Source organism: Melanotaenia boesemani, chromosome 8 (assembly GCF_017639745.1).
Source record: "Melanotaenia boesemani isolate fMelBoe1 chromosome 8, fMelBoe1.pri, whole genome shotgun sequence".
NCBI classification, from domain to species: Eukaryota; Metazoa; Chordata; class Actinopteri; order Atheriniformes; family Melanotaeniidae; genus Melanotaenia; species Melanotaenia boesemani.
Window position 1 is genome coordinate 2,874,924 of NC_055689.1, and position 21,939 is coordinate 2,896,862.

The 21,939-nt window shown below is 41.8% G+C and overlaps 1 protein-coding gene across 3 annotated transcripts in view; it reads right to left on the reverse strand.

Moving 5' to 3' along the window:
- dlgap1a (discs, large (Drosophila) homolog-associated protein 1a) overlaps positions 1–8,462 on the reverse strand; it is a 99,308-nt gene extending 90,846 nt beyond the window's left edge. For all 3 annotated transcript variants that reach the window (XM_041991601.1, XM_041991600.1, XM_041991599.1), the window contains exon 1: positions 8,393–8,462. The gene's annotated coding sequence lies outside the window, so the exon portion shown is untranslated. The remainder of the gene's footprint in view (positions 1–8,392) is intronic.
- Between the last annotated feature and the right edge of the window lie 13,477 nt (positions 8,463–21,939).

Sequence of the window (21,939 nt, forward strand, 5' to 3'; positions counted from 1 at the left end):
ACAGATAAAGTGTCGTTCAAGTGTAAGATATCATTGGAAAGCTTGTAAGATGTAGAATTTGACCAAACTTTATTTACACTGCCAAGACCCACAACAAGACAACAAAATGGCTGTGAATGGGAGCATATGACATGTTAGCGCATGGCGCAGTTTCACCATTATGGATTACTGCGCTGTGAGTTTTGGTCGAAGAACAATGTGGACAGACTGAAAATGACCACAAACAGGTAAGGAAATAAAAATATCGCTGTTTGTGAGAATAGTTTTGGGATTTGGTGCAGTGATGAATAACAAGAACTGAATTTTTTTTGTGTTTGTTATTCGATTTATTTATGGGGTTTTTTCGTGTGGACTTGATAATGTCATGTTTTTATTTTTCCTTTTTTAACTGTTTTATTTTTCTACGCTGGAAGGTTTAATAGGATCCTGTTCCTTTGTTAATCACTTTATTACTGTAACGCTTAAACAAGTCAGGTGCAAAATACAAATATAAGCATAAGAATAAAAAGTTCTATTATTTGATCAGCTGTTAGGTTTTACCGCTGTTTCTTTCTTAAATCTGCTTTGTAATCCTGCCCTCTGTTGGTATCAGGATAATCCTGTTTTTTTGGATCAAAGTTATCCGGATTCTACTCAAACGTTTTGAACAACCCAAACTGAGGGTTTTATCCGGATAACAACCAGGATCGGATTACGTGATCCAAGTGGATTTCAGAATCCAGATTTCCCTTTTGAACGGATTTAGTTTGAACAACCGGCCCTAAAAGACTAACTATAACATGCAATCATGTGACAAGGGACTTGTTTTTAGAAAAATGCATATCATTTAAAAAGTTATCAAGCAGCTTTGAGTTGTTCCACTGGCAAATTTCTTTTTCTTATTACAAATAAAAATACACTGGACTGAGAGTTTTGTATTATTCTAGTATGACATCTAACATCTGCCATCCTCGAGTATGACTGCTGATTCACCTGGTGAGTTAACAACAACACTGACTTTGTAATCACACATTGCACTACAGAAAATTAAGAGATTAATAATTTAGTCCAACAATGTTATTTTAATTTCCCTAAAGGTCTGTCTTCAGTGGTCACTGAGGTTGATGCCATATCTATGTCCTCAGCAACTTTAATTTTTACCATGGATCAGCAGCTCCATTAGTTTACCAGCTGAGTGACCTGTTTACTAGCTGAGTGGCCCATTTTCCAGCAGAGTTACCATCTTTCTTCTCAGACTTAGAAAGGACTGGTGGGGTATATATTGTATACATTGTGTGTGTGTATATATATATATATACAATAAAAATAGTCAACAATGAATTTACCTATCGACTCGGCAAAAAAAAGAAAAAAAGAAAAAAAAACTATAGAGTGAGACATCGTCTTCTTTCCTATCTCTGCTGAGAGTTGCACCTGTCCGACCATGGAACAAAATGGAGGTAGAGGACGTCAAAAGTTTGGGATAACTTCACGTTAAACTTACAAAATAAATTAAATACATGTGCGATTTTTATAGCGGACCTAGCGTACCATGGAAGTACATCTGCAATGCTCGAACATTTAAAGAGGAGGCACGTCGGACTTACAACCTTATACAAGATTTCAAAGCTGAAAGTTAAATATGAGCTATTTAATTATTATAAGATACATAATCCGATTAGCAGACTAGTCGTTTTAATAGTTTGTAATAACTAATCGACTATTAGACTATTCAGGACCACCTGGTTCATGTGTAGCTGAAGAGATTCTGGAGGGGAAAATCTTCCACCTCAAAGACGCTCTGTGCCTTGGCTGCTTTGTTAATCTTGCTTTCCATCTATCTAGTGGCCGCTGAGCTGCTGTCTGTCAATCAACCTGTATGTCCCGACCTGCCCACTCTCCGCCCCCTGAACACCCCACACCTCCCTCCTCAACCCCTGCAGTTTCAGGCATTTTTCAAAATTTGGCATTGGGTGGAGTTATGCAAAAAGCATGGGGGTGTAGTTAATGGCAATTACTAATTTTTGTAATTAATTCCATTAATATTTTTAACACATGCGCGGCATGACAAGCCCCAAACATCCCCATTTCTCTGTTATGACGGCAGGATGTGGAGAGGTGAGATGGAAAAGATGAGCCAGGTGGCTTTTTTGGTTGGATTTCAGATTGAACACAACATTAATGAAGGAACCCATGGACGTCGCCTTGTGGAGAATGAGGGTGTTTTAACAAACACTCTTCCCGGTGAGAGGGTTCCACACCCGCACTTCTCCCTTTTTTCTGCTTTTCTGTTTTAATAGATCTCAGGTCATCTCCATGTTTGTGCAGCAGCTGCTTCCTCTCTCTCCTCTTATGTTGTTCTGTGAATCATGACAGCTGACGGTGATCAGCTGATCAGTTTCTACACCCTTGTTTATGGTTCAGCTGAGAAGGAGGAAACTAGCCGTTAATGGTTCACACTGTCACATATTTACCCCAAAATATTGTTGTTGGCAGGACCATCTTTAACACAGTAGTTGGCTGGTGGAAGACAGGGTTTTTACTTCAGCTATGCAGGGGCGGGTCCAGAAAAATTTTAATGGGGGGCCCAACAGGAGCACTGACCAGAAAAAGGGGACACAAATGAGAACTGTTTTAGGTCTAGATTTTAAAAAACGATTTAACTGATAACTACAACTGAAGTGATAATCTAATGTAAAAAAGTGAAGAAAAATGTTTAAAACAAACAGCCAATGATGTATTTTATCAGAAGATGTTTACTTTGGATGATGCTGCTGTAGGACTTTTATCACTGCTGCACAAACACTCACACTTCAGTGATAAAAGGAAAAAGTTGTTTTTATCCAGATAATCAGTTTTATCAGTTTCTTCATCAATGTTGGCTGTTTAACTTCAGTTGTCACAGCTGCTGAGGTGTTAAAGGGACAGTGAACGCAACTATAACAGATATTAATCATATAATTGTTAAACAAGTGAAAATGTATTTTATCAATATTTGACAGTGCCCCAGCTAACTGGTAAAACACATGAGTTATTAAGGATTCAAGGATTCAAGGAACTTTATTGTCATACCAGCTCACATTTACATGTTTATGGTACGAAATTAGAACTGAGGTCCCGGTTTGAGCCATAAGAAGGAGGGCAATAAGTGAAATAAAATAAGACATGAAGAGAAAAAAAAGAAAAAAAATAGAAATATAGGCTAAATATAAATAGAATATAAGCTAAATACAATAGAATATAAACAGCAAAATTTTAAATAAAATTAAAATAAAAATAACAGTAAACACTAAAGAGCCCAGTTTGCATGTGCAGCCTAGATACATATGTGCAAGTATGTATGTGCACGAGGTAGTGATAGTCCAAAGTATAACATTTCTGATATTAATATTAATGATATTGCACTTATATGGACAGCAGGTAAACATGTAAACATGTGGACAGGAACTCCCCTGGGGGGGGTAAAGTGTTTGCAGTGCAGGTCTGTTTGTCGGAGTGGGGGGGTGGATTCAGTTGGGGTGGGGATGGGGATGGGGGCAGGGCAGCAGGGTTTGGGCTGGTGTTCAGAGGTGGGGAAGTAGGGTGGGGAAGGGTGGGGTAGGGTGGGGAGGAGTCTACAAGGCATGGCAAGAGTTCAGCAGTCTGACAGCTTCAGGGAAGAAGCTGTTCCTGAACCTGGTGGTCTTGCTCCTTATGCATCTCAGCCGCCTGCCTGAGGGGAGGGGTTGGAAAAGTCCATGTGCTGGATGGGTGGAGTCCTTCATGATGCGGAGGGCCCTCCCCCTGCATCGTGCTGTGTAGAGGTCTAAGGTGGTGGGAAGGCTGCTCCCCATAGTCCTCTGTGCAGCCTTTACCACCCTCTGCAGAGCCTTCCTCTCAGCGGCGGTGCAGTTGCCGTGCCACACGGTGATGCAGGTGCAGAGGACGCTCTCCACCGCGCAGTGATAGAAGCTCCTCAGGACAGCGCTCCCTAGTCCGGCTCGCCGCAGCTTCCTAAGGAAGTAGAGGCGCTGGTGTGCTTTCCTGACCAGCTGGGAAGTGTTGGTGTTCCAGGTGAGGTCCTTGGTTATGTGCACACCCAGGTACCTGTAGCTGGAGACCACCTCCACAGCTACTCCTCCGATGTGCAGGGGAGGAGTAGGGCGCTTATCCTTCCTGAAGTCCACCACCATCTCCTTGGTCTTCTTCACATTGATGCAGAGGTTGTTTTCTCTGCACCAGGTGTTCCGCCTCCTCTCTGTACTCCGACTCATCGTTGTTGTTGATGCGTCCCACAACCGCTGTATCATCTGCAAACTTCACTATATGACAGCTGGGATGTCTCGCCGAGCAGTCATATGTCAGCAGAGTGAACAGGAGGGGGCTCAGCACACAGCCCTGAGGAGAGCCGGTGCTGAGGGTGATGGAGGAGGAGGTGGAGTTATGGATCCTGACAGTCTGAGGTCTGTTGGTCAGAAAGTCCATGACAGAACTGGTCAGAACTGGTCAAAAGCTGGTCAAAAGCTCTCAATAGACTATTCTCAGTGACGTCACATTGTTTCTTTATGCCACCATAATTATCCAGTGACTCTGTGGGCGGTCTCATCCATCCAAGCTCAGGTCCTCTACCAGAGGACCTGAGCTTGAGGGTTCTGCAGTACCTTGGCTGTTCCTAGGACTGCACTCTTCTGGGCCGAGATGTCTGAGGTTTGTCCTGGGATCTGCTGTAGCCACTCTTCCAGTTTGGGGGTTACTGCCCCGAGTGCTCCGATGACCACGGGCACCACTGTTGCCTTCACTTTCCAGGTGTTCTCAAGTTCTTCTTTCAGGCCTTGGTATTTCTCCAGTTTCTCATGTTCCTTTTTCCTGATGTTGCAATCGCTTGGTATTGGGATGTCAACCACAACAGCTTTCCTCTGCTGTTTGTCCATCACCACAGTGTCTGGCTGGTTTGCCATTACCATTTTGTCGGTCTGGATCTGGAAGTCCCACTATGGTGAAAGTTTTCTGTACGGTACATTAACATAACTGCATTTTTTTCACATATGAATTAATTAATTTGCCATTAACTGCTTCTCATCAAGGGTGATGCTAGAGAACTTTCCAAGCCAGTTCAACAATTATGTGGTCAGGTCAGACAGCCAAATTTTGAAAAATGTGCGCTTGTTGGTGCTAAAGACCTGTATGATTTTCTAAAATACTGGTTTACAAACCTCCAAACCTGTCAACAGACAGAGATATTGTGACACAATTTAGTTTATCACAACATGTACAACAACCTACAGCCGGACTTCACTGGGTGAGAATTGAAAGCATTCAAGTCTTTGGAGGCTTATAAATATTTTGTGGTAGGATGGGTATCAGATCTTCAGTTGTGAAAAGTGCCACAAAGTATTTTATCTTCAAGTCAAAAGTAAGAAAGCAGCAGACACAGATAAAAGTTGACTTATTTTAAGAGTTAACATTACAATTATTGTGAGAAAATATTGCTTTTATGACTGTTTCATTTATTGACACAACTTACAAAGTGCTCGTTGCACAGGTGAGAGCTCTCTGACAGCATCAAGTTATCTTGTTTTTTGGCAGCAGCCATTCGTTTAGGGTCAGCAGGCAGTCTGTAAAATGAAATCCCATCCCTGGGATGTCGACTGGAATGTCCAAAGGCACAGAATAAATGTGCAATTATTTTTTTCAATGCAAAAAGCCGAGCAGGTAGCAGTACGCTTGCTTTCTTTATTTTTTTTGCCACCCACAAACGTCACCGATGTGCAAGTCACGTGATCAGTGACCAAAACTTAGAATGTTGATTAAAGTTGATTAAATTATGAGCCTTCAAAAATGCAGTGACATCAATGTTCAAAGGTCAGTTTTTCAAAGAAGGAGCCATGTAGCGTGTTAATACTGACATATGTTATTTAGGGCAGGCCCACAGTCTCTGGGTCAGAGTTACATCATAGAGTATCATATCCATCTATCTATCCATCGGCTACCATTAAATAAACATAGACAAAACTAATGTTGCCTGATGGTAATTTGAAATGGAATGCAGCCCCATTGATGTCAGACAGCAGAAAATAGGATTGGTATGTGCCATGCACAAAACGGCGACCATAATAACAACAATAGCAACAATCTTTCTAGACCTGAGAGAATCTTTGCAAAATGAAAAAAAGATTGTTTAGCATTTCTATTTAATATGTTTCAGGTCCATCAGGAATGAGAATCAGCCTTTCAGTTGTTGTTTTGATCATAATCAGTCTTAATTTTACACAATGCGGTGAAAATTGGCCATAATGCTCAGGATTTAAAGTCTGCTGGCGGATTCGATCCGGTCTGACAAGATCAGGGGTCTTCTTGTATCAATCCTGCTGCTCAGCGATATGGATAGAGGATAACGGCCCACAGCATCATTAGTTGTCCACTGTCCAACTATACTTCTTGTTATTAGCAATATTAGTGGTGAATTGATAATAGGAGGATGAAACGATCTTTTCAGTCTTGTATATTAAGCAATCCAAGAGTCACTGGGTTTGATCCAAAATGATTTGGTGAAGAAGAAAAAACAAAAAACACCTACACACAAAAAAATGACACTTATTTGCTGTTGCTTCAGCACCAGAAAAGTCCTGCAGACAACACCACAGAATGCGTCCACTGGCCTGGACACTGACTGGCTCAGAATTTTGTAGCGATATGTTTGATATACATGAATTCTTTTCATAAGAAATCAAAGCATTCATGAGGACAGCCTGACATAAATATAATGTCTAGATGTTGACAGTGATCAAAAGGGGCTGAGCTTCTACATGCAGTAAAGCACACACACACACACACACACACAAACGCACGCACACACACACACACACACACACACAAGGTATAATGCCCATTAATTATCATAAATTAATGGACAACACAGAGGCGTGAACCGTCCGACGGTTTTATATATATATATATATGTGTGTGTGTGTGTGTGTGTGTGTGTGTGTGTGTGTGTGTTTATATATATATATGTGTGTGTGTGTGTGTGTGTGTGTGTGTGTGTGTGTGTGCGGCACAATGAAGCCTGCAGCTGATAGAAAGTAAACTAAAGGTTCACTGTTTGTACATAAATAGTTGTGTGTTTGTTTTTTTGTTTTTTTTGTTTTTGTTTTTTTTTTGTTTTGTTTTTTGTTTGTTTTTTGTTTTTGTTTTTTTTATGTTATGGTCCTCATTTTTATGCACCCTTTACGTTGTCATGGTTAATAGCAGGTGGACAAAAATAGCCCAAAAAAATTTAAAGGGTTAAAAAACATTATCCTGATATGATGGCTTCCTGGATTTATAGCCAACAACTAAATTATTTTTCGCACTTTACCTGAGAGGAAACATCATTACAAAGTCCACTATGTTTAATAAGTACACATCAGCACCAGATATTAGCCCGTGTGGGAGCTACTTGTTCTCATATCAGCGCTGCTGATCCAGCTTTCAGTGTAACGTGGGAAACAGAGTAAAGACTTCCTCTCCTCCACCATTATCCTACCAGTTGGTCTCCTTGAATTAGAAGCATGCTCGATCTGCATGTCCTCACATTCACAGCCACGGGCGACAACTGACGCGAGCTCCTCTAAGCTCACAACTTCTCACTGGAGCGGAAGACAGTGTCCACATATCCGTGGAAAACCAGGCTCATTCCACATCCACAACTCATGACATCATATCAGCCAATTAGAGAAAAACCTTAGCCTTCTTTGTGTCCTCCTCCACAGCATCCCTCCAGCTGCGCGAGTTCGCTCTGCTCATGCACATTCAATTCGACAGCATCAAGGAGGTTTAGCAGCATGTGTTGGGGACCCCCTCAGCTTTGGCGTCTTTATGAGATGGAGGGAATGTCACAGACGGTGTTTCACCATCTGTGGGCTCTGGCGGCTCCTGACAAACAAAAGCCTGCATCTTAAGGTCTTTATTCGTGACCTTGTTCAGAAAATCCTCCTGATTCCAGCACACACATCACCATGAACCCTCTCAGATAGCAGCACCACATCATCGCTCCTTCAGCTCAAACATCTGCGACTGTCACAGCGTCAATCACCAAACTTTAACTTGCATGGAGGATAATGGCGCGTTGCGTGGGCTGCGGGCTCAGGGGACAGCTTTCTGAGGACTTACATGTAGAAGATTTTAATATTTTTTAAAGCACGGCGAATTGTGCTTTTAGTAGAAATTTGCAAGGCGGCATCTGTGTGTTCCCACGCGCCAGAGTTGCGGCTGGAGCTGCCATGTATGCGGAACATATGGCCGTTAATAAAGGCTGTCACATCTAAAGCGCACATTCCATCACCGGAGCTCCGTCTGACACATTCATCAACACAACCCCGGGATGATGAGGATGATGATGATGGGTCCACAGCTGATCCCAACCTGTCTGTAAACGATGTAAAGCCCAGCTTACCTCCGGTCGCTGCTCACACCATCGCCGCGCGGAGACACCGGCCGCTTAATCCAACAGCGCGTTCGTTTCTGGGGGGCGATGAGGCGGCCACCGCTGCTGCGTGCGTGTCCCGGTGGGCGTGAGTGTGGATGCGCGGGCACAGGTCGTACAAGCCTGTGGTCGGTCCGTCAAACTGCGGCAGCAAGTTAATTCACGCAGCCACGAGCCCACCGGAAGACGCGCGGCTGCACTCAAAAATAAAAGACGGAGACCTGGTGTGTGTGTTTGTGTGTGTGTGTGTGTGTGTGTGTGGGGGGGGGGGGGGGGGGGGCAATAATTTCTAGAATCAAAACGTGGTCATTTTCACTTCTTGCAATAGCATAGAATTTGTGATATTAGAGGTAATGTTCATTCTCTGCATGCTGACACATTAGGTTGTCCTTTATACTCAAGCTATTTTTGTTTATTTTTTCATTTAATTGTGTGTGTGTGTGTGACTGTGTGTGTGTGTGTGTGTGCCTTTGGTACTTTGGTTGTTGATGTTGCTGTCTTGGTTATTTTTTAGGAACTCCTGATGATTGTCGGCTTATAGTTTTCCTGTAAAAGTTGTAGGAAACTCTCTGTTGTGTTTCTGTACAGGTGTAGCAGCTGGTTGTCTGGTGTTGTTGGATTGAAGCTCGTTGCTTCTATCTGCTGTATCTTTGTCTCCTCTTGGCTTTTTCCACTTTCCTTTTTACTTCTCTCCATTGCTCTCCTTTTTTTTTTTTTTTTTTTTCTGTCCCCTTCGGTCAGGTCCAGCAAGATCACATAATACCAAATAAATAAGATGAAACTATATATTTAAACAAATAAAGAAATAAAAAAATATGAGATTATCAAGAGGAGCCATCCATAAAGCTCCTCTTGGCAGAGCAAACTTGTTCAACAGAACAAGTTTTAAAAAATAAGATAAAATAAAATAAAGGATAATATTAATGTTTACATCATTATTATTCTCATGTTGAATGATAAGCATTTCTCATTTAAATTTTTTTTTACCATAATGCTTTTAAAAAAGGAAAGATTAAATCTTGGTGATTAAATATAATAACGTGTGAAGGTATGGTTAGCACTTTAGTATGACATATTATGACTTACCAGTTCTGATTAATTTTTCAGACCAAGTCACATTATTGAGTAAAACCCACCTGCTGTTGCTCTGTTTGGCATTTTAGTGAGATTTTGTTGCCAGTAAATTACTGTAATTTCAATTCACAGTAGGGGAGATGACCACTAGACCACTAGAGAGTAGACCACTAGAGGATGCTGTTTATATTTTGATGCTGAAATTTCCAAAGTAGTGGTCACAGATTAGCTACATGGTTAATTTAGCATTTTGACTCTTCACTTTGAGGTGAAAAGACTTTTTATGTTTTTGAAATCAAAATGTAATTTTTCAGTTTTTTCTGCATCCTTCTTCTAAGTCTTTCACACAGTGGTTAAAAATAAACACTTATTACCATTTAATAATATTAAGAGAGAGCTATAGTTGGATTTTTTTTTTTTTCTTATTTTTTTGAAGACTGGAATACAAGTTTTTGGCATACAGTCAATATAATTTCAATAAATGCTTAAAATTACATTTCCACTGCACTAAAACACATCAACAAAAAGAAATAATTACATATTACAATATTACAATACATTAAATAGACACATTTTTGTTTTACCAAAACAACAACAGCTCCGGATTCAGTAAATGCCTGGAATATGAGTGTCAAAAGTTAACATCTAATCATTTAATTCCACATGTAATCAGCTCCCTTACTGCTAAAATATTCATTTATCACTTTTCTATGGTGCTCCCATAGATGGAAATGAAAATGTCCATGTTTGATTTATGTGATATTCCTAAGCGGTGTTAAGGTTTGGACAGAGCAAGATGGCGCCTGTGTTTGGCTGTGCCGCTGCCAGGTATCTACACTATTCTGTTTTTAGGGTTTTTATTGACTTCACTCCAAGCGTTGTTATCTATTCAAGCTTCAATGATGAGCAATTGTACTGCTCTAATCCCAGAGTTTTCCATCACTCCATTCCACCTGAGAGCAGGTGTCCACATGTCGGAATTGGAAGTTTTTGTTTTTTGTTTTCTAGATCCACAGGGTTGTTCCAGAGGGGTGTAAGCTTACACTGAATGAGTAAAGACTTTATTTTTTAGAAATTCCCACCAAGCCATTAAAGAGGAACAAATGTTAATGTCACAACAGGGTGTGAATGTTCTGCTAAGCCTAAGTGTTCTGCAGTGAAGGCTCCCTTTATCTCGTAGGATTTATGAGGTTGTGAGGCTGAGGCTATAGTGAATGACACTGACTGACCTTGAATTACTCTAATGACTTGTCTAACGGTTTTCAGTGCCAAATTCTCAGGTTCACCATGGAGTTTGAGTTGTTTGGCTGCAGCAGGTAAGAGAATGGTCCTTTCTGATCCATCATCCAAAATGGCAAATGTCTCCATCTTGTGTTTGCCATTATGCAAAATGACCTTATTGAGCTTAAGGAGGACTCGACTAGAAGAAGTTGATCTGTCGACGTACAGGACTTCACCTGATGAGCTAGAAGGGCTAACATCTTCTTTAGCTGGTCTAGTATTCAGATCATGGAGAGCTTCCACATGTTTGCCACTGCATGCTTTGCATTTGGCTTTCAACTTACACTGTGCAGCTTGGTGGTTTTTTCCACATCTCCAGCATTTTCTGTTATTACGAATCCATGCTTCTTTCTGATCCTTGGTGAGGTTACTGAAGTTAGTGCACTGATTCAGGTAATGTTGGTTGTTATTGCAGTAAGGACAGTATATTCTGGTTTTCTGATGAATGGTACCAGGCTCTGTGGAACTGGGACTAGCCAAATGTGGAGCAACTGCAGATGTACCACTGGGACCGGTGTTAAGCAGAACAGTAGAGGACTTTGGGTTCGTACGTTTATCTGGATAACGCTCTTTCTGCCGTCCTGATCTTTCTCTCACAGCAGTCATTTCTACTTCACTTTCTTGCACCTGTACTTCAAATTCCAACCAATCTGAGAAGTCGTACAGCTTGGGCACCCTTATCTGCTGGGATAGGGCATATCGACGGAAGTCTGTTCGAAGGGCATGTGGCAACTTAGATGTAAGTTGAGTTACATGAGAACCACAGTTCAACTCGATTTTCCCACTCTGTCCCAGTTGATCCAGCATCCCCACAAGGGCACGCACCTTGAGAGCAAACCTGCAAAATGATGCAGTATCACCATCTTTAACATTGGATCCATCCATCAGCTCTGCTATTCTCTTTAAAGCAAGCTGGTGGGGCTGGCCATATTGAGCAGTAAGAGCAGCCATAGTATCACTGTAGGGGAAATGGGAATTGCTGTATGAGTCAGCAATAATCAAGGCATCTTCCAGCTTGAGATGGTCAACCAATATTTGATACTTAAAAAGCTCTGTAGCATCAGCAGGTAAAGATTGTCTAAAGCCAACTTTAGTCTGGAGAATTCTCTGGGATCATCTCGCACAAAGGGGGGAATTGTAGGTTTAGGCCCTCTGTACATCTTCTCTTGATTGTTAGCAAGATCACAATATTGTCTTTGATCCCGAGGATAAGGAATCTCACCAGGATCAAAGGGGTGATGGTTTACACTGTGGTGAGCTGAATTATGAGTGTCACTGGCGGGCTAATATCGCTCTGGTTGACTGGGGTTCTGATGATACGGTGGCTCTTTACTCGATAGGCTCATAGTATGTTAGCCAAGGAGTGGCATCTGAGTGCTGTCATGCTTGCTCTCTTTGTGACTATGGTGAGGTAAGGAGAATGAATGTGACTGCTTTGGAATCAGAGACAGTTCTGAATATGGGCTGTGTTCTGCCTTCTGGATTTTCTCCTTTTCTTCATCTTGCTGATTCCATTCAAACTGAGATATCATGTCTGACTCAGAGTCTGATAGATGCAGGGAGGTGGCTGCACTCATGGCATTATGTGGTTCCCTGTGGGTGTCATTGGAGGATGCTTGCTGTTCTTGGAGTTGGGCAGGAGGAGCTTGCTGTAGTTTACTTATTACTTCTGTGAGCCGCAACATGTTCTCATGCAGCTGCTTAGGACAGCGTCATCTTGTGCTGAGTTAGTATGAGCTGCAGTTATTCTGTCACCTGCAAACCCATGTGTGGGGAGGGGTGTCATCCTGGCAGGTCCCTCATAATGTTGTGGACGCTGGCTTAGAGAAGGGTAATACCCGTCTGTATGGATAGGGCTCATCACACTGAGTTCTCTATATCTGACAGCTTCTTGGCATTCACAGTGAATTGGTGCTCTATGTTGACTTGCATACTCCACATTAAAATCCTCCAGGTGAAATTGCCGACGTATCTGTCTTCTGGGTCTAGTACCTTGTTCATCACCCTCCATCACATTTCTAGAAAAAGACATCTTGTCGTGGCAACTGAAATCCGGCTCGAAGGACCATTAAATGTTCTGACGGTTGTGAACTACAAGGTTCCAGTTTTCAGCCGCCACGGGCATCCGGTCAAGGATGAAAGAAGAGTTCAGTTCCATTGCAATTTTCTTTATTGAACTCTAGTTGTAACTGAGTGTGGTCTACAACAAAGAAAGAATGAAGGCAATCAACAACATATCCAGAACAAGAAGTACTAAATAGTCATTGCTGTATTCATATAGTCCAGCAGAGGGCACTAAGTGACCATAACTTAACCTTACATTAACATTCTGTACATAATTCTTCTTTTAGATTCAGTTCAAATTATAGCTCAGTACATGAAATAACATAAATTCGGTGAGCTATAGGCACATTTCTTACAATAAAGAACTTACTTTAGTTTCATTTACTCACGCTCAGAACAAGGGGAACTGACTGAGGAAGAACGTTTTACACTTAGCATGCTCTGGCCATATTGCACATAGACCTGCTAAAAGGTGTATTGTCATTGGCTACCCAAGATACATATGAACCAATCCTGTAGGCTTATACTCAGTACACTGTGACAGGTCTTAAAGGGGCACACATGTCTATCCAGGGCCTTTTCAACAACTATAGTCTTAGACCAGTTAATAGAGTAGTCAGATATTGATGAGAATGTGTTAATAAGTGTGATTGTCTGGGGGAGAGATGTCGGTGAGTTCTGGAGGAAAAATAATACATCATCAGCATAAAGACTTATCTTATGTTCTATATTTTTGGCATGGATTCCTTTAATTTCTTTATCCTGTTTTATGGCAGCAGCTAAGAGTTCAACAACAAGAATAGCAAAAAGTGATGGAGAAATCTGCAAGTGTTAGTAAAGGAATGTCTACCTTTAATAAAGACTTCAAATACAGCTTCATGGAGTTCAACAACTGAAAGATGTGAATCCAAGTGTTCTTTTTTTCATATTTCAATTTTGGAAGATAGATTTTAATAAGAAATTGATCAATATTTTCATCTGTTGTGTTTAGTTGTGATTTATATGTTTTATAGAATTTTCTAAAAGTGGTATTTATCTTGTCAGAGTCGTGGTTTATGTTAATTCATGGATCTTTTACGGAGGAGATTTGCCAAGGAACCTTCTACATCTGTTGCCATTTTTAAAGTTCTCCAAGTGAAGAATTGTGTTTTTATTTTGTTTTTCTGTTGTTTTATTTATTTATTTATTTGCTTTGTTTTTAATTTCATTAAGTCAAGTTTAGTTTTCCTTATATCCTTCAGTGTGTTTTCTTCTGGGGAGACATGATAAGCATCCTCCTGGGATTTAATTCTGAATTCTTTTTTTTTTTTTTTTTTTTATCCTGTCCTGTCCAGCATCCTAAGCAGGAGAGGGGCTCGGGGAGGGGCACAACCAGGAGAGAGATCTCTCTCCAAGGCAGCCAACTCCTCAGCTGACCACCCGAGGGCAGAAGGGCAAAGGCCCGGCCTGGCCAAGAGTCCAACGCATCAGCACCCCAGATGCCCACCCACCCCTGGCAACCCATGCCACCACACCAAGGGACCAGAGAGCCCCAGGTTGCACACACATATCCTGGTCGGGCCCAAGGCACAAGGCTCCCATCCACCCCAAAGGAGCCCCTGGCGGGAGGGGAGAGAGCAAGAAGGAGAGCAGACTCCACCCCCTATGAGCCCTAATCTCCCCCACTGCCCACCAGAACCCCCACCGCCCCCTTTCCCCCTCCCCCTCCCTTCGTCCCTACGGACACATCATAATCCCAAGGGTACCTGCCCGGCATTGGATCAGCCCGACCCCGATGGCATGCTCAGGGCGACCAAGCCCCCTCGAGGCCCAGGCAAGGCCTCCCAAGACAGAGGGAGACAGCCCCCAGACCCCGTCCCCACCACAGCTACCCGGCCACCCAGCCCCAGGCCAGCCCCCTGACAACTCCGGACCCCCAGTCACCCCTCCGGCCCGCCCGCAGGAAGCTCCAGCCCCCAGGCCACCAAGGCTCTGGATCTGGTCAGGCACACAGTCTCCTACCTAATGACCCTCCTGACCACCGACCCAGATAAACAGCCCCCCAAGGTTCCCCAGCCAGCCCTACCCCTGACCCCCACGGAACGACTAGACCTCAGCACCCCTTCCCAGTACATGACGTGACTAATGAGCAGGGTCCAGGGAGACTGAGAGTTAACTGATTGGTGTTTAATGGATGCCGATGCAGTCTCTAGATTGATGTGATCCAACAGGAGATTTCTGTACTGGTTAATATTTAGATTGGTTTTAGACTTCCAGTTCACTAGAATAGTTTCCTTTGCAATACATGAGGCCATGAGGACCATGTGTGCTTTGTTAGTGTCTATATTGATGTCACTTAGGTCACCCAATAAACAAAATTTAGGACATGCAGGAATGTTACATCTAACCCATGCTGATAAATCCTCACACAACTTGTTCCAGAACTTTTGGACAGGTGCACAAAGCCATTAAGAGTGTAAATAATCATCTGCTGTTACCTGTGCACTGTGTGCAGATATCTGAGTGATTAAGACCCATCTTGAACATCCTTTGTCCTGTGCAATGCGTTCAATGGAGGACTTTTTGTATTGTATGAGTTGTAAATTTGGGCTGTCTGTCATATTAAAGGCATTAAGACATATTTGTAGCCAAAACGGTTGACTAGGATTGATGGATAAATCAATCTCCCATTTTGAAGTAGGTAGGGAATTTGAATCATCTATTTTTAACATTAATCTGTATATTTTTTAAAGTAATTTTGGGGTACAGAGGTCCATAAAATCTGCTACCATTGGAGGAAGTTCTAGGTCTGTTCGGTGAAGGGGGAATTTTGTGTGTATTATGGTTTTGAGTTGTTGATATTCTAAGAATCTGTTGCTGTTAATCCCATATTGTGATGAGAGTGTATTAAAAGATAAAATGTTTCTGTTATGGATAATATGTTCAAAGTATTTAATTCCTTTGATAATCCCTTCATTAAAATTTAGCATATTTTTGTTTAGTAAAATATCAGGATTGTTCCAGATGGGTGTGAGTTTACATGGTATTATTGAGGAGTTAGTCAGATTGTTTCAGATAGAGAGGTTTTTGAGTTCTGGAGGAATAGTAAATTCTATTTTTATGTGATGCAAAAGAGATCATTTTGCCTCGCATTGCCGCCTCCCCTGCTTTCCACAGAACACATGCTGAGACTCCTGGTTTGTCATTGTATTCTAAGTATATAGCCCATTCTTTTGTGAAGTAGCTGATAAAGTCGGGATCTTTAAGCAACGCTGTATTAAATCTCCAGCTTTTAGCTGGCGGTGTGATTCTCATGTTCTTCAAAGTGAAGGAAACTGGTGAAGTATTGAACATTGAACATGTGTGAGGAACACCAATGACTCCTGAGTTGGGACTCTTTGGATTGTGACGTCGAACGGAATATAGCCAATCACAGAGCCAGCTGACTGGGGAGTAAGGAAGGCTATAAAATCCGTGTTCACGCCATCTCCAGTCTGTTATCTTTTTCAGTTCTGGATTTTTCTGTTAACAATAGTCCCAACACCACCATCATTACTTCATCATATATGTCCTCTGCCATATTGGTTGTTGTGTTTTCCAGTTGTTGCTATGTTCATTTTTGTTAGACGACCTTTGGTCACGTGAGATGTCCAGCTCCCATCCAATCAAAATTCCTTCAAAGATAAATATGTATTTTATTTCATTCCAGGTGCAGATCACCTCTGGATGACTTCTGTTCCTTATGGAGAACATACATGATGACTCCTGGGTTGTTTTACTAGTTCACTGTTTCAAGATTTCTCAACAAACCTTCAAAGATCAGCAGGTGTCTGCCAGAACCTGAGTCCCCATAAAACATAGAAAGAAACATGATTTAAGTTACTAAAGACAAGACTCTGAGGTTTTGACCTCATGAAAGCAGAAGGTCTGGTTACATAAGGACAGGTCTGTACTAGCATCTTTTATCCAGTACAGACTTTTGAAATGAAAACTGTAAGCATGTATGAAACTAGACTGTAACATAGAACCCACTGTGCAGCCCATATGATAAGTGAGCAGCCAGAAGACAGTTTGGGCGGACACGTTTGGCCTGTTATGGTTTCCAAAAAGCTTTTTCCTGCCGACTCCCTCCATTTATTACATGGCTGAAAACCTTTAACTTATTTATAAAAATTACAAAGAAAGGCCAAGAATTTTAGTCAAGTTTCCATCCAAAATAAATGAGAGAATGGTTTTTATAATCCCCTAAAATGGACTTGCTACACGTGAATAGATACAAACCATTACCTGTAATGAGATCAATTGCCCACAAGATGGAAGCAAACAGATGCGTCAATGTTTACTGTAAAGGAAGACGCTTCTTGGTGGCTTTTAGGCAGTAATGGCGGTAAATAAAAACAGAGTCACAGCTTCCAATATAAGCATGTTTTTTATAACAAAATTTTAAGACATTAAAATCTAAAAAGGATAAAACCCAATAAAAGTCATGATACTCAACGCTCCCTACGGGTGCTCTGTAAAATAAGAACAATTGGATAAAATATATTTATTTAAAAAATAAAAATCTGCTGATTGGGAGCCAGTCCTAATCCTCATGTGCTCCCCACACACACAGAACACATTTACATTACCCAAAGTGATTATATAAAAACAAAAAAACAACAACAACAAAAATTAAAAGAAACATAAAAATCTACAGACAAAAAAACCTGCTGAAAACTTCTCCAGAGGCAGGACCTCAGTTAATCTCAAGTTAATAAAAGAGATGAGCATCTAAAATGTAATTAACTAAAAACTAAAAAAAAAAAAAAGGTGAAAAAAGTGTGAATTTGTCATATGTAAACGATAAAAACTTTGCACAGCTAGAAAAACATAGACAAATTTGTGCAAGTACCAATGGGTATTATGAATCAAGAACAAAGATTTTGTCTACCAAAACAAAAAAGACAAGAAAATATGACGAGGCTTATCTGGGTCTGACCAGGTAATGGTCAAGGAATGGTAATGGTGGGTAATGTAGACAGACCACAGTGTGTTGTATGTGTTAAAATATCAGCATATGACAGAATGAAGCTAAACAAGTTACAACACCACTTGTACAAGACAAGCCTGCTGATTGCTTTAGAAATTAACTACTCAACTATCGTATGTAGAGTTGATTTACTAAAGCAGCATCTGTCTCATCCAAAGTTCAACTCACCTGAAGTAGTTTGCAGAGTTTCCTGGTTGAAACACCTCACACTGTAACAGAGGAACTGGTGATTCCTTCTGCCACTGAAATGGTTTTAACCAGGGCTGTCCCTGGGCATAGGCGGCACCGTCCCTGGGCAAAGGGCACCAAAATGCCTTCAAAAAAAAAAAAAAAAAAGTTCTGTTTTGCTTTAACGCTCAGTTGATTTCCATTCCATTTCCTCCTAAATAATAAGTAGACCAAACAAATTATAAAAATGAAAAGAAACTACAACATTCTGTGATGATGACGACCTCCTCACCTGACCGGCTGCTGCTTGCAGGTTAGAGAGTGGAGGGAGGAGACAAGCACATCCAGGTTCATAATGAGAAGAGGTACTGTGGGCGACGTCACCTTGTTGTGTGTTCCCAACAAGAAAATCATTTTTAAAAAGTTTATAATGAAAAGACAATCCAAGCCGTCAGGTGCTGCTTACAGAAAATGTAGGAAGGAGGAAAAACAAGCTCAGGGGTATGTCTGCTTTACTGAACATGAAGGCAGCCTGTGTTAACTTTTCACTTTTAAATCAACAGTGAGCTAACCTTAGCTAACATAGATGCTAGTGCACCGTAACAACAATATCTGAACAACATAATAATTGAAGTACCACCTATGCCCAGGTGGTCCAACCCCCTCAGTTATTTTTTTTATTACATTAGGTCAAGCTAAACTAAATATGTTTTATCTGTTGTAATCAGGTTAAAATAATTTCTTAATCTGACCACAAGGTGTCATAGCGAGGTATCACTCCTATACAAAACAAGTTTACCTTAAACTCTCCGCTAAGAACCTGGGGTCTCATTTATAACCGTTGCGTACGCACAAAATGGGGCCTGAAACTGGCGTACGCCTCTTTTCACGCAAAGGTTGTGATTTATAAAAAACAAACTTGACGTGAAAATGTGCGGTCTTTCAGGGCAGCTCTGACCCATGGGTACGCTGGTTTTGGAGGCTGGGGGAATTGGCGAGTGGCGACACAGATGGAGAGGTGGGGAATTAACAACACACTGCATCCAGAGTCCTCTTGTGGCAGCGTGGGGTCCTGTCACCATGTCTCCAATTAATTTTGCGCTCTGGCCGCAGATGTGATTTCGGCTCACTGGTCAGCGTGCATGACTTCAACCCGGCAAGAGTTCATAACCCGTCTCCGCTGTCTATGCGTCCTGCTACACTCTTCCACATCCAATTTCTCTATATTGCAGGAGAACAGGCCGACATTAAAAGGCAATTTGCAGCAATGTCCGGTTTTCCTAATGTAATCGGCGCAATTGACTGCACTCATATTGCTATAAGGGCCCCATATGTCAATGAATTCATGTATGTCAATAGGAAGCATGTGCATACTATCAATGTTCAAGTCATATGTCAATCCAACATGATGTTGACAAATGTAGTTGCACGATGGCCTGGCTCTACACATGACTCTTACATCCTAGCGCAAAGCAGTGTAGGGAAGAGACTGCAGGCAGGCGCTGTACGTGATGGCTGGCTTCTTGGTAAGACAATAACTTTATATTGACAACCAGCTTAGCCAGATGCAGACCACTGATGCACTGTTTCATTGAAATGCAGGGGACAGTGGCTACCCCCTCCGGCGCTGGCTCCTGACCCCCTTCCCAAACCCCCAGAGCGCAGAGGAGACCCTGTTCAATACCGCTCACTCCCGTGCGCGCTCAACTGTAGAGCGCGCCATCGGCCTTTTAAAATGCCGGTGGCGGTGTCTGGATGCGTCAGGGGGTAGATTATTGTACCATCCCCAAAAGGTGCGCAGGATCGTGAGGGCGTGTGGCGTGCTGCACAACCTGGCACTGAGGCACGGCATCCAACTACCTCCTGGCCTCCCCCCTCCTCGGAATGCCGACCCTCACCCACAGCCCCCTCCCAGACACAGGGAGTTCCAACACGGGGCACGGCTCCGTGAGGAGGTCATGCAGCGATTAAGCAGACAATAAGGTTCACTTTTTCACAAGCTCTTTTAATGTGTTTGAAATGTCGAACATAATGTCACACAAATTATGCAGTGTTGTTCTGATTTCCTTCAGTTCATTGATGGTTTCTTTTTGATCTCGCCATGGTCCGCTCTGTCCCGCTCACAGAGTTAACTGAGGTAACTATGTGTTGCCACTCACGACACTTACTCTTATTTGTCACGCCACTACTGTGGCTACCAAACAAAATAATTTTTCGACTCTCCACCTCACTCACTAATGCATCGATTTCTGCCTCTGTGAAGTTGCGTTTTTTGGTTCGCTTCCCTGCGGTTGCCGTTGTTCATGGATCACAACATGGATCAGCTGGCTCATTTTAATACACGCTGAGGTACTTTGCATTGACCATTTATGGTGGAAAGTGGGTGTGTAGTGGGCGGAACATGAGCCAAATTCACCTGCGCAAACTTCAAGGACGAGTGTGATTTATAAAGGGGAAATTGCTTGCACCTGTGCGTACGCACGGTTTTATAAATCAGAATATTTTATGGCGTACGCCATCTTCCGGTTTTGGGCGTAAGTACACTTTTAGTAAGAATCCTACGCACAGTTTTATAAATGAGACCCCTGCTCCTTTAAATAAGGTGGGTAGTTGGTTAAGTTACGTTAAGCATTGGAAAATGAGATAGGAGTGGTCATCTTACCAATAGACGCTCTTTGTCCTCCTCCCTGCTACGTGCCCTGCCTGCGGCAGCGGGTGAATTTGAGAGAGGCGCTCGAGCTGGTGCGGATGAGAGGCTGAGATATGAGGCAAGAAAATCTACCCAGGAAAAATATATTGAATATTTTTGGTCTTCTACTCTGGTCTATCTACATTCCTCCCTGCTCTGTTTAAAAAGTTTAACAAAGAATGCGGTAAATGTGCGGGTGTGGAACCCTCTCACTGGGAAAAGAGTTTGTGTTAATACACCCACATTCTCCACAGAGGGGACGTCCATGTCCATGAGTAGCTCCACTAACGCTGTGTTTATTCCATCCATACAGCCAGCCGGCTCATTTTTCATTTGTGCCTCCACGTCCCGCTGTCATCACGGAGAAATGACGGTTGTATGGGGCTTCTCATGACGTGTGCGTTAACTGCGTTAAAATTTTTAACGAGATTAATTAAATAAATTAATTAACGCTGTTAACGCGTTATTTTTGACGGCCCTAGTTATATAATTTATAAATATAATTTTATATAGCCTAATTAGAAATTATTGTAAATATGTTGGATGCACAACCAATTATATATTTTACTTACTAGAAATAAGAAATGCACAAAAAATGTACTAAAGGAACTACTTTTATTAACAAAGAAAAACGAAAAAAAAGAAGAGAAATAGGAGCAAAACCAAATGAATGTTTCATGCCAGCTGAAATGCACAACTTCCCTTTCAGCACCTGCACAACGATGAAGACCTGGATGAAGGTAGCTGACTGCTCCATCTGCTGCAGGGCTACTTCTCTGCCTGAAACTGAAACTGAAAGGTTCTCCATCCTGTCCAGCTGCCTTGCATCTGCAGCCACAGCTCCTCCATGACTGTGTGCACATCCAGCTTTAACTTCTTCTATCACCTGGAATATGCAAAAGACCAGAACAGTGGGTTTAAGCAACAGCAAAGAAGAAAAAAAAACTAAACTTAGTGGATATACGTTAGTTAACATAAGGTCAGACTGCAATCATAGCTAATGAGACACTTTATAAATCACATCAGGGGAATTTCCTGTCACAGCAGCAAGATAAATAAAAAACACACAAAAATTAAGAAAAGTGTGCACACAACAATAAACTGAAACAAAGTAGAAAAAGAGAAAATCAAAACCCAGTGAAGAAAATAAAATAGCAATATATAGAGACTATGTACTGTTATGCTTATGGATTTGATAATGCAAATAAATTAGAGGAATTTTGTTCACAG